The sequence below is a fragment of the Doryrhamphus excisus genome, chromosome 16, assembly GCF_030265055.1.
Source record: "Doryrhamphus excisus isolate RoL2022-K1 chromosome 16, RoL_Dexc_1.0, whole genome shotgun sequence".
Classification (NCBI taxonomy): Eukaryota; Metazoa; Chordata; class Actinopteri; order Syngnathiformes; family Syngnathidae; genus Doryrhamphus; species Doryrhamphus excisus.
In genome coordinates, this window is record NC_080481.1 from 647,434 (window position 1) to 660,176 (window position 12,743).

The window sequence follows — 12,743 nt, forward strand, 5'->3', positions numbered from 1 at the left end:
CCGTGCACATATTTGATGTAAACACCGCCGAACCCCAACCTGATCATCTTACAATACAGCAATACGCATTGCACCTTTCTACTCCAAGCACCCACGGACCATAAATGTACCACACGGCACAGCACTCAGGCCCCGTTCCACTACAAGCATGCAGGGGTCACAGTGGGCAACCTCAACCTTCTTGACATGACACCCATAAGAATCCAAAGTGAAGCCATGTAGATTCCTCTCTTGGCATTCACCGCGTGCCTTAATTGTTTGGACATTAAATCAAGGTCCGCTGTGAACACGCAGAGTGACAACCCTTGAAAAAAAACACACAAAAAACACATCTCACCCTGCAGGAATAGAACCATCGGCCTCGAACGGATCACCACTTTGCAGCATCTGCCCGCCAAAAGGAGGCTGCGGAGGTTTTTTTTTTTAGTACAGCTCCGGTTTCCGTGCGTACACACACACACGCAGCACGTTCTAAAGCCGATTTGGTCCCAACAGCATATACACGCACACCTAAAGCCGATTTACAGCCTCCACTGACTGTAATGCGCCACTTTGCATTCAAAGCAAACATATAGACACAAGTGCGCCACCAATCGACGTCAAAGCTCATTACACCGCGTTGGTATACTTCAAAGACACATTCAAAAAAACAAAAAACGATAACTGCTGGATGTCCGGTTTCTACACCCAAACCAATCTAGACACACAAATACACGCACACGCACACAAAGAAGTGATGGACGTGAGCGTGGTCCGTCCCTCGGCAAGGAGTAGCTACTGTACGTCCCATTCAATGTCCATTCAATCTGGCTTCAAGGTTCCGAGACTTGTCCACCATCAAGATGCCTCCTCTCTTGCCCACAATGGAAGATGACTTGGGGGGACTACTTTTTTTTCGGAAATCTACATCAGATACATATCGGAAAATAAAGGGGGGGAGGGGGGTGGAAATCTCCTCTCCATCCAAAGTCGACCGGTTCCTTTTGGATCGCGTTGTGTTTTAATCTGACCCATTTCGGGCTCCAGTCCTGGACGGATGCTCTCTCTCTCTCTCTCTCTCTCTCTCTCCGGGCTGTGTGATCCACTGTCTCCCGGATTAGAGCGCCCCGCTCTTCCTGTCCTAGACAACCGAGTCTCATGCTGATTGGGTTTCAACGCAAGAGGATTACATGGACACAAAATGACGTCATGGACCCGGGCCCAATCTCCCTCCTCCTCTTCCTCCTCCTCCTCCTCCTCCTCCTCCTCACCTCCCCCATTAAAACCAAATCCTCATCAGCCCCGAATGTCCTTGAAAACGGCCTGCATTCTGCAGAGATTCTCGGCTGCATACATACATATATACATATACATGTATACATACAGTACTCCGACACAGTAGTACTACAGTACTCTAACGGAACCCAAACATGCAACGTGAACGTCCGCCTGTAAAAACCACATCCTTGTCATCAAAGCTGAAGAAGTGACGATGGAAACGTCGTAAAGCGTTACTAATGTTTACTGACGTTGAACTGCACATTGTACTCTATTACATATACATCTATACCCTCTATTACACACCTATACCCTCTATTACATATACATCTATACCCTCTATTACATATACATCTATACCCTCTATTACATATACATCTATACCCTCTATAACATACATTTATACCTTCTATTACATATACATCTATACCCTCTATTACATATACATCTATACCCTCTATAACATACATTTATACCTTATATTACATATACATCTATACCCTCTATTACATATACATCTATACCCTCTATTACATATACATCTATACCCTCTATTACATATACATCTATACCCTCTATTACATATACATCTATACCCTCTATTACATATACATCTATACCCTCTATTACATATATCTATACCCTCTATAACACACCTATACCCTCTATTACATATACATCTATACCCTCTATTGCATATACATCTATACCCTCTGTTACATATACATCTATACCCTCTGTTACATATACATCTATACCCTCTATTACATATACATCTATACCCTCTGTTACATATACATCTATACCCTCTATTACATATACATCTATACCCTCTATTACATATACATCTATACCCTCTGTTACATATACATCTATACCCTCTATTACATATACATCTATACCCTCTGTTACATATACATCTATACCCTCTGTTACATATACATCTATACCCTCTATAACATATACATCTATACCCTCTGTTACATATACATCTATACCCTCTGTTACATATACATCTATACCCTCTATTACATATACATCTATACCCTCTGTTACATATACATCTATACCCTCTGTTACATATACATCTATACCCTCTATTACATATACATCTATACCCTCTGTTACATATACATCTATACCCTCTATTACATATACATCTATACCCTCTATTACATATACATCTATACCCTCTGTTACATATACATCTATACCCTCTGTTACATATACATCTATACCCTCTGTTACATATACATCTATACCTTCTATTACATATACATCTATACCTTCTATTACATATACATCTATACCCTCTGTTACATATACATCTATACCCTCTGTTACATATACATCTATACCCTCTGTTACATATACATCTATACCCTCTGTTACATATACATCTATACCCTCTGTTACATATACATCTATAGCCTCTATTACATATACATCTATACCCTGGTTGCCGATTGTACGACTAAATAGACTCCAAGGAAATAGCAGACATGCCTGGGATGAAATATTTCATTCACCTTTATAATCAGTGTTGATATGACCGTGAAGTTGCATACCTATAAGTATAAATAAATTGACTTCATTGGTAGACATGATTGATTTGAATAATAGTCCGATTTAAAGGGACTTAATGTTTCAGTAGGCGTACAGTGTATACAAATATTCAATGAATGTACTACCTGAATAAAAATAAATGTTTGCCCCGGAAGGAAATATTACCTCCTTTTGGATCCCCCCCACCCCCAATGACTTAATTGGTATACATGATTGATTTGAATAATAGTCCGATTAAAGGAACTTAATATTTCAGTAGGCATACAGTGCATACAAATATTCAATGAATGTACTACCTGAATAAAAATAAATGTTTAAATGTTTGCCCTGGAAGGAAATATTACCACCTTTTGGACCCCCCCCCCCCCCCCATGACTCCATTGGTATACATGATTGATTTGAATAATAGTCCGATTAAAGGGACTTAATGTTTCAGTAGGAGTAAAAATATTCAATGAATGTACTGCCTGAATAAAAATAAATGTTGAAATGTTTGCCCCAGAAGGAAATATTACCACCTTTTGGACCCCCCCCCCCCCAAAAAAAAAAACTTAATTGGTATACATGATTGATTTGAATAATAGTCCGATTAAAGGGACTTAATATTTCAGTAGGTGCATACAAATATTTAATGAATGTACTACCAGAATAAAAATAAATGTTTGCCCCGGAAGAAAATATTACCTCCTTTTGGAACCCCCCACCCCCCTTACCCCCCAGTCCTCTATGGAGCCCGTGTCCACCTTCCATTGGTGTGAACAAAGAGGGTGAAGACAACCAACCTCCAGCATTACTGCCGCCATTAACCTCCATGATGGAGCTCATATACAATCGCAAATGTAGGTTTTGTTTAACATGCAATTATTAACTATTTTAAGGAGCATTCCTATTGAGACACCACCCCCCCTCACCCCCCCCCCCCCTCCAATCGCCATCTCCATCTCAAAACGAGCGTCCCTGCATTTGTTAGGCCTGTTGCATCCCAATCGGAGAAGCTGAAAATATCAAATATTAACCCAGAATCCTACAGGATTTAAAAAAACCAAAAACGTACTCCAATAGCTGAAGAATCCCAGACCGAAGAAGTCCTTTGTGTTCTTACTCTCATCGTTTCTGCTCCTCATCCTCATCCTGCAGACCAGACCAGGCGCTCCAAAAAGATGCATTGCAGGTTGCAGGAACATACTAGTACTTGCAGCGGTATTGAGTATAAAGTACTTCTAGTTCAGATATTCTCCGTTTGCGGGTTCGGTGCCTCACGCACACACACCGAGTGGATGTGGGTGAAGCCGAAGTGGAAGCTCGTCTCCCCTTCGTGGGTTCCCTCGGCCTCCTCTTCCTCGGCTCAATGAAGGGGGGGTGGGGGGGGGGGTGGTTGTCCCCGTGCATTACAATGACATGCAGGCCCCCATTCATTCAGCCGCTGTCTAACGGTCTTTGGACGGCAAATGCACCCCCATCGGGGGGTCGCAGCCCCCTCATTACCCCCCCACAACCCCCTCATCCCTATACGCAGTCCCCCACAATGGCCCCAACAAAAGAGAGAGGGGAGTCGGCCCCAGTTGTGCGAGCTGCGGCCCCTGGACTTGCGAGGTGTTCCTCATGGGAAAATACTTCTCCATATGCAGCAGACAAAGGGAATGTGCAGCAACACCAAAGCATGCCGGTAATAAGAGGACCATAATCAGAAAGGTAAAATGCATCACGTGGTCCTGCAGGTGCACAATGTGCGCACGAGATTACCGTAACGGCGCGTGCAAAGAAGCAGCATTAAATTCTAATATTTAATGTCAATGCGATTTAATATCAATGCATTTAAAATGAAATGCGGAAAGGACACTATGGTATTATGCAATTGCGATTATTGAAATTATGAATGTTTGCTCATAAATTGTAATAAAAAAAACACACACACACATTTAATGTAATAATTCCGTACGTTTCATAAGAATTATAAATATAAAGATAGTAGATGTACATATCATATGTACCCTAGTTTTTTTTAGATATTAAAATGTTATCACATCCATATCAAATTTCAATATAAATGATAATATATTATCATTATTTTATATATATTTATTTTATATATTATCATTATATTATTATTATTATTATTTATATTACAGTATACTGTAATTTAAATAACAATAATAATAATATTTATAAATAATGAAAAAAATAATATTATTATTATTTATATTACAGTATACTGTAATATAAATAATAATAATAATAATATAGGACATCAATGAAAAGTGGACCTTTCTGTTCCCATGCAGGAACATCATAGCGATTTCCAAAATGCTGTTGAAGGCCCAAACAGGCACAGCTGGGCATCTCCTCGTGGCTCCTTCATCAAGAGAAGAGGGAGGTCAGGAGCAGCTTGGACCTCCTCTGTAAGTACATGTTGTTATTCACATCTTAGAAATGAAATATGATATACTGTACTTTCTTACATGACCCCCCCACTCCCAACATTCTTTAAAAACACAGCTGACATTTGCACATTTCTGTACAGACATAATTTCTTCATTATTTGTCCAAATAGTTTAGAATTATAATTTTATCTGTATTAGAAATGGAGTTAAAATGATACATTTTAGATTAAAGAGATGCTTAAGACAATTCAAAAATACTAACTGCAGGATAGTTTGTGCGCCGATAAAAGGATAAAAAAAAAACATAAAAGAAAAGAAAAGGAAGAAATATTCAGTGCGTTTTCCACTAAACCACCCACACTTTATACTGGCACTGACACTTATTTAGAGAGGCACATAAAGAGGTGTAAACATTTCCTAAGTGCAAAGAACCAGAAGGACCCTTTAGCATTGTGCGAGTGGAGAAAGAGAAACACATCGACAAAAGAATCCATTGTTCCTTAGGAACAATTCAAGGGGCCTAGTAAGCTGTCCTCCACGATCAGGCTGCGGGCCGCTGATTTCAATACAAGGGGCCCTTCCAAGGAGCCGTGGTCATATATAGCAGGTTATGTTAAAAGACCTCAGCCAGACATGCTGGATGGGGAAGAAAAGTGGGCTGAGCTTCGGATGCTGGGGTTGTCATCTGCTGCTTAGCCAACCGCTATGATTCTTTCAATGATTCCGCAAACTAATGTGGTCTCGGTTAAGATCTAGTAGCATAACGTTGCTTATTTAAAACCTCTGTTAAAGCTGTTTAGATTAGCCGGTTTGCAAACAAATGTATTTAAATGTAAATATAAGCAAGCAGCAAATACAATATTGGTGCATTTGTATTATTTCTTATTTTTTTTGTGTGATTGTGTTAGTTAAATTTGGTGGAAATTTTTCTGAAGTTAAATTCCCCCCCCAATGAACAAATTCATTAACACACACACACACACACACACACACACAAGTCATACCAATAATGCTGAGACACTTGACCAGCAAGGACCATCCATTCTATTGTGGAGGTTCTTGATGCTGTCTGATAAATGTCATGATCATTGATCCGTTGGTGACTTTTTATGTAGCCTACCTGTGTGTTTATGTGTGTGTATGTTTGTGTGTGTTTGTGTGTGTGTGTGTACCCAAACATATGAGCAGATGGGCCATATGAGCGTTTATAAGTGATGTTTGTGAATAAGCGTAAATGTTGAAATGTATTTATTTAATGGTGCTGACTGAGCGACACGAGCGGAAATCAACAGTTACTAAAACGACCAATTATCAGCTCTAATTTATCGCCATAAATTCCCTGATGTGATTGAATTGGGTTTGGAGTCGAGAGGGAACACAACCTCCAGGTGATCTCTCATGAAAACAAATACCCCCCCCCCCTTCTCCCTCTCTTGTTGTTGATTTGTAAACTATGCACATGAAGCGGCACAAAGACACGCGCCCACACAGCATGCCGGCTCACAACAATTCCATAAATGTATGTGCAGCCTTCCTCGCCCACCCGGTGACCAAACCTCATAATGTCTTCATGCTGCACCACCAAGCAGGCATTTAACCCAGGAATTAACCTGCACCCATGCCTAACGTTATGAACAACATACACAGTCATGACTAAAAAATATAATATATAATTATAATATAATATAATATAATATAATATAATATAATATAATATAATATAATATAATATAATATAATATAATATAATATAATATAATATAATATAATATAATATAATATAATATAGGCAAGTCATTTTTTCTAGTATTTTTTAATACATGGTTTCTGAGCGATTAATCTACATAATCAGCAGTCATTTAACCCAGAAATTAACCTGCACCCATGCCAAACGTTATGAAGAACATACATAGTCCTGACTAAAAATACAATATAAATATAATATAATATAATATAATATAATATAATATAATATAATATAATATAATATAATATAATATAATATAATATAATATAATATAATATAATATAATATAATATAATATAATATAATATAATATAATATAATATAATATAATATAATATAATATAATATAGGCAAGTCATTTTTTTCTAGTATTTTTTAATACATGGTTTCTGAGCGATTAATCTACATAATCAGCAGTCATTTAACCCAGAAATTAACCTGCACCAATGCCAAACTTTAAGGCAAGGGTGATGAAGAACATAAATAGTTATGACAAAAAAGTACAATATTCATTTTGGTCTCTTTTTATAATAATAATAATTATAATATAATATAATAATTTTTTCTAGCTTTTTTAATTACATGGTTTCTGAGCGATTCATCTACATAATCCATATTGCATCACCCCTGTGACCTGTCCCATCCCCCCCAACCCTTGCCTTTTTTCCCTGATGGGGAAGACCCCTGCAGTTGAGAGGTTGGAGCGTTGGAGCATCGGAGCGGTTTAGCATACAGCTGTATTCAGGTCTTGGGGGGGGGGGGGACTCACTGGGACCACTTCAAACATTCACTTATACACCGCTTGTGTGCATTTTGCAAGCCAAACAATAAATATTATATTTACTGATTAAATCCCCGACTTCTTTGGCTTCATTAGAGGCTTAATTGTGTGTCCTGTGCATATTAACACTTCTATTAACTTTAGACCTCACGTTGCAAACGGCGTGATTGGAAAGATTGGAAAGGACAATAAAGCTGCTGCTGATACGACTGATGAGGTCATGGACTTCAGGTTACAGTTCAAGTATTGTTTTCCCTCCCTGTTGCCACCTTTCTTGTTATTTGTACACTGTGCCGCCGTACTGGGTAGCCACTGGGTGGCCATTTGGGATATTGGGGGGAGCTACAGTGGGATGAAAAAGTTTGGGCACCCCTGATGATTTTCAAGATTTTCCTTTATAAATGACTGGATGTTGGGATCATCAATTCCAGTGAAATCTATCATATAGCAGACCAACACAGGGATACATGAGAAGTGGAATGAACTTTATAGGATTTACAGAAAGTCTGCAATAATTATTTAAACTAAAGTAGGCAGGTGTGTAAATTTGGGCACCCCAACAAAAAAATTTTTTTTGCATAAATAAATGCTTCCTATAGCTTCCAATGAGGGTCTGGATTCTGGTTGAAGGTATTTTTGACCATTATTTTTTCCAAAACATCTCTAGTTGAGTCAGGTTTGATGGTTTCCAAGCATGGAGAGCCCGCTTTAATTCACAGAACATGATATTTAGGTCTGGGAACTGAGATGCTCATTCCAGAAAGTTGTACTTGAAGGAAGTCTTGTTGGAAGCATCCGGCCCCGACGTCACTGATTCTTGAAGACTGTTGTCAAGAATTTGCTGATACTGACTGGAATCCATGCCACCTTCAACTTGAACAAGATGTCCAGTACCTGCACTGGCCACCCAGCCCCACAGCATGATGGAACCACCACCAAATGTTACTGTGGGTAGCCAGTGTTTGTCTTGGAATGCTGTGTTCTTCATCCGCCATGCATACCGCATACCTTGTTATGTCCAAATTACTCCTTTTTACTTTCATCAGTCCACAGCACCTTATTACAAATGAAGCTAGCTTGTCCAAATGTGCTTTAGCATACCTCAAGGGACTCTGTTTGTGGCATGTGGGCATTCCATTTATTCACTATGTTCCTCAAAGTGGAACCTGACAGCTAGAATCTCTGAGCGAGCATTTTGTATCCTGCCCCTAAACCATGATGTTGAACAATCTTTTATTTCAGGTCATTTAACAATTGATTTGAGGCTATTAATTAGTGTTAAAAGTATACAAATCAATAAAACAACGAGGGTGCTCAAATTTCTGCACCTGCCTACTTTTGTTTCAAGAATTATTGTACATTTTCTGTAAATCCTTTTAAACTTTATTTCACTTCTCATCCATCACGGTGTTATTTGCTATATGATATGTTTAATTGGAATGGCTGATCCTAACAACAAGTGATTTATAAAGAAAAATCTTAAAAATTACCAGGGGTGCCCAAAGGTTTTCATACCACTGTATGTACCCCCCCATATGAAGATTCAAGATGATCGCTTTTATGGACCGGCCTGTACCACAGTTACCTTGGAGCATGCATTCTTTTGTCTGACTCCCATTGCTCTTCCCAAGCCCAAATCCAGCACTGATATCAATTTGCCATGACAGTAAAGTGCCAATTATGTCCACACATGCAAGGGCCTGCTCCCTTTCAGCACCACGGGGAGCGAATGGGCGTCAAGAGAGAGCGGAGAAATGGCGTGATCCGGTGACTAGATTTCTTCCAGGGTTAGCATGCAGGTCTCAAGGATAATTTCCTCCCAAGAAGTGGAGTCTGTTTCCTGGTCATCATTTGATAAAACGTTGCCGCTGTAATGTTGATGTGATAAAGGGGCTTGGTTAGTGTGTCGCATCTTATCAGCATCACCTGCCAGTGATGGACTGATTCCAGTAAACATGAAATTGTCATTCGGAACACGACGCTTCAACACACACACATTTATATATATATATATATATATATATATATATATATATATATATATATATATATGTATATATATATCTGTTTATATCTGTTATATATCTGCTTATCACCTCATACTTTGGTACGTGACAAACAACTAAAAAAATTAAAAATACAAAATAAAAAAATAAAAAAAAATAAAAAAAAATAAAAAAAATAAAAAAATAAAAAAATAAAAATCAAAAAAAAAAAAATAAAAAAATTAAAAATAAAAAATTGCTGCGTATGAGACGATAACTGCATTATTGTGTTTGTTTGTGTGTGTTATTTTTAAAACATCCACAAGACTGAAGGGGATCAAGCATTGAACAGCTCCCCTACTTATGTACATTATGTACATTATGTAGAATAAGACAACAAAACATCATTCGAATGTCGACCGGGGTGAGTCATGCTAGTCAAAATATTCATCTATTATGTCCATCACTTCTGGTCATGTGATTTTGACGAGTTGGTGACATTGTCGTTTTCTAAAAGAAGGGGTTGGAAGCCATTTTCCCAAAAAAAATGTACTACGTATGTGGCTTACTTCCTTTATCATTAAGATCATTGACATAAGCCCTGACTTAGGTAGGTAATATTAATGACATAATGGCATTTATGTAATATATACATTTTTTGACATATATACATTTACGGTATTTGTACTTTGGGGGGGGGGGGGCTTCAATTGCCATAGTGCGTCAAAATGGAAGTTAACTCTGATATTTGTGATATTTGAGAATTTAAATATTCATATTGTATTTTTTTGGACAAAAAGTGTAGATATTCTGTATATTATTGCTGGTGAGCAGTCCAGGATGTACCCTGGACAAAAAATAAAATTTAAAAAATTTAAATTTTTTTTTAAAAAATGTAATTTTTTTTAAATTAAAAAAATAAAAAAAATCACATTAAAAAATGTAAATAAAAATTAATAAAAAACAAAATTTAAATTATATTAGAAAGGCTGGAAGTGAACAAATGTAACAATTAGTGATTGTAAAAGTACCAGATGGAGGGGTAGGATTTAATAAGCTTTGCTTCTTCCTACTCCTTTTGGACATGTGGAACTGGGAACTGATTATGGGATGCACTCAATTGGAATCAAATGAAATTAAACCATTACCATTACCCCGCCTCTTGCCCGAAGACAACTGGGATAGGCTCCAGCACGACCCGCTACCCTTGTGAGGATAGGCAGCATAAAAAATGATACTTAAGATCTTTTTTTTACAATAGTTTACGGACACAAAATGAACATCGTCCAAACTCAGTCAGGTGTGTGTCGTGTGGTGCAGCAAAGTCAGTAATGTGATGTAAGTCCACTTCTAATTCCCCTTGATCCCTTTTTCCTTTCCTCCCACTTTTATGTAGTGGTCTTGGAGAAAAGGTGTTAAATCATCAAAATCAGTGCCTGGCTATTATATCCAATTAATGCCTCCTTGTGGTGTTTTATTGTGTTATAAACTGCTATCACTTGTGGTTCACTACACAAACACAATATGTGTCTGTGCTGCCTGCCACCGGGGCTGTGTGCGCCGCTACTGGGGAGGGACCGAGGGGGACTTGGCCACTGCCCACGGGGGCCCTGGCCACTCTACATCAGTTAGTTTTGGAGGAGATCCTAGTCGGCTTTTTAAGAGGGTCCATTATAGGCTTGTTAATGCCTCAGCCAAGGGGGAAACACTACCAAGCGTACTCAATTCTCCATGCACTCGTTCGCCTTCTCACTCGCACAAACACCCCATTTCCCGCTTGCTCTCCCGGCGCCGCGTGCCCCCCTCGAGACGGGCCTGCAACCACAGGCCGCCCCCCCCCCCCCCCCTCGGGCTCACACAGCTCCGTGCATCGGTCTGTGTGTGCTTGATAACATAACCAAAAACAATGTCCATCAACATGAACATGAACATGAACATGGACGTATATTACTACTAGCAATGTGCATTCAGTGAACATTTCACAATTTTGACACACTCATGACCCACTTGGCCCCACTTAATTGTGGGTTAGATCGCGCCATGGAGGTTGGCCTTCTCTAGAGAAATACTAGTTTCCAATTGCATAATCTACGTATGTTTGTAAAAAGCTAAAAACCATCTAATTACGTTGTTCACATGCGTGTTTAAACGCTAGTTTTATGCCAATTCATACAATAATTTGTTTTTTTTATGGAAGTAAACATACCGACAGTGATCTTTTGTGTTGCCGCGGCCTTGTGTAGATTGTGTAGATGTGTGTGCCTGTGTGAAAATGTGCAGAGCCGATAGAGGGATCCTTTGAAGATGTATTTTAGAGCCTTGAGGGGGAACTCAGGAGCGTGTGATTGCATATTTAGGACAAGGACCGAGGCTCTTTTTAAGAGAGGCTGTAAACGTGAAGCAGTGAGAGTTTCAATAGACGCACACTCTGGATGATTCCAACTAACGACAAAACCACAAAGTTCATTTCCAAATAACAAAAACGGCAGAGTTATTGGCAGACATATTTCTCCGACTATTCATGCTTATGTCCGTTATTTCCACTTTATCGAGTGTCGTCAAGGAAAGGTGCCTCTCAGTCGCCCTGGTAACCATGGGCTCCCAGTACTGCTTGGTGTGAGTGACAGGGAAAAGGTGTGATGGAGGGAGAGCTTTGTGTAAACGGACAACTTGCCGAGATGGATGAGCATGTTTATGCACCAGCGGCTCCAAAATGTGCCATCAGATTGATGCCGTCGGGTTTTTATTTTTAGGCGAAACGGATAAACTGAAAGACGTGATGTTTAAATTCAGATTCAAAGATGAACAAAGTGTGAGAGTCCAGCAGCAAAACAATTGTGTTCTCCGTTGAAGGATAAGTGGCCGCCATTGATTGGCGACAGCAGCGGCACTCCCCTCTGTGCTTGCTCATGCGAGACACTCTGAGAGAACGTCGTCCTCTGAGAAGACATGTTGGTCTTCACGTGAATACAAGTTGGCTTTCCACCCTAAACGAGTACCAAATCAATTGTGATGTTCCTGTGTAG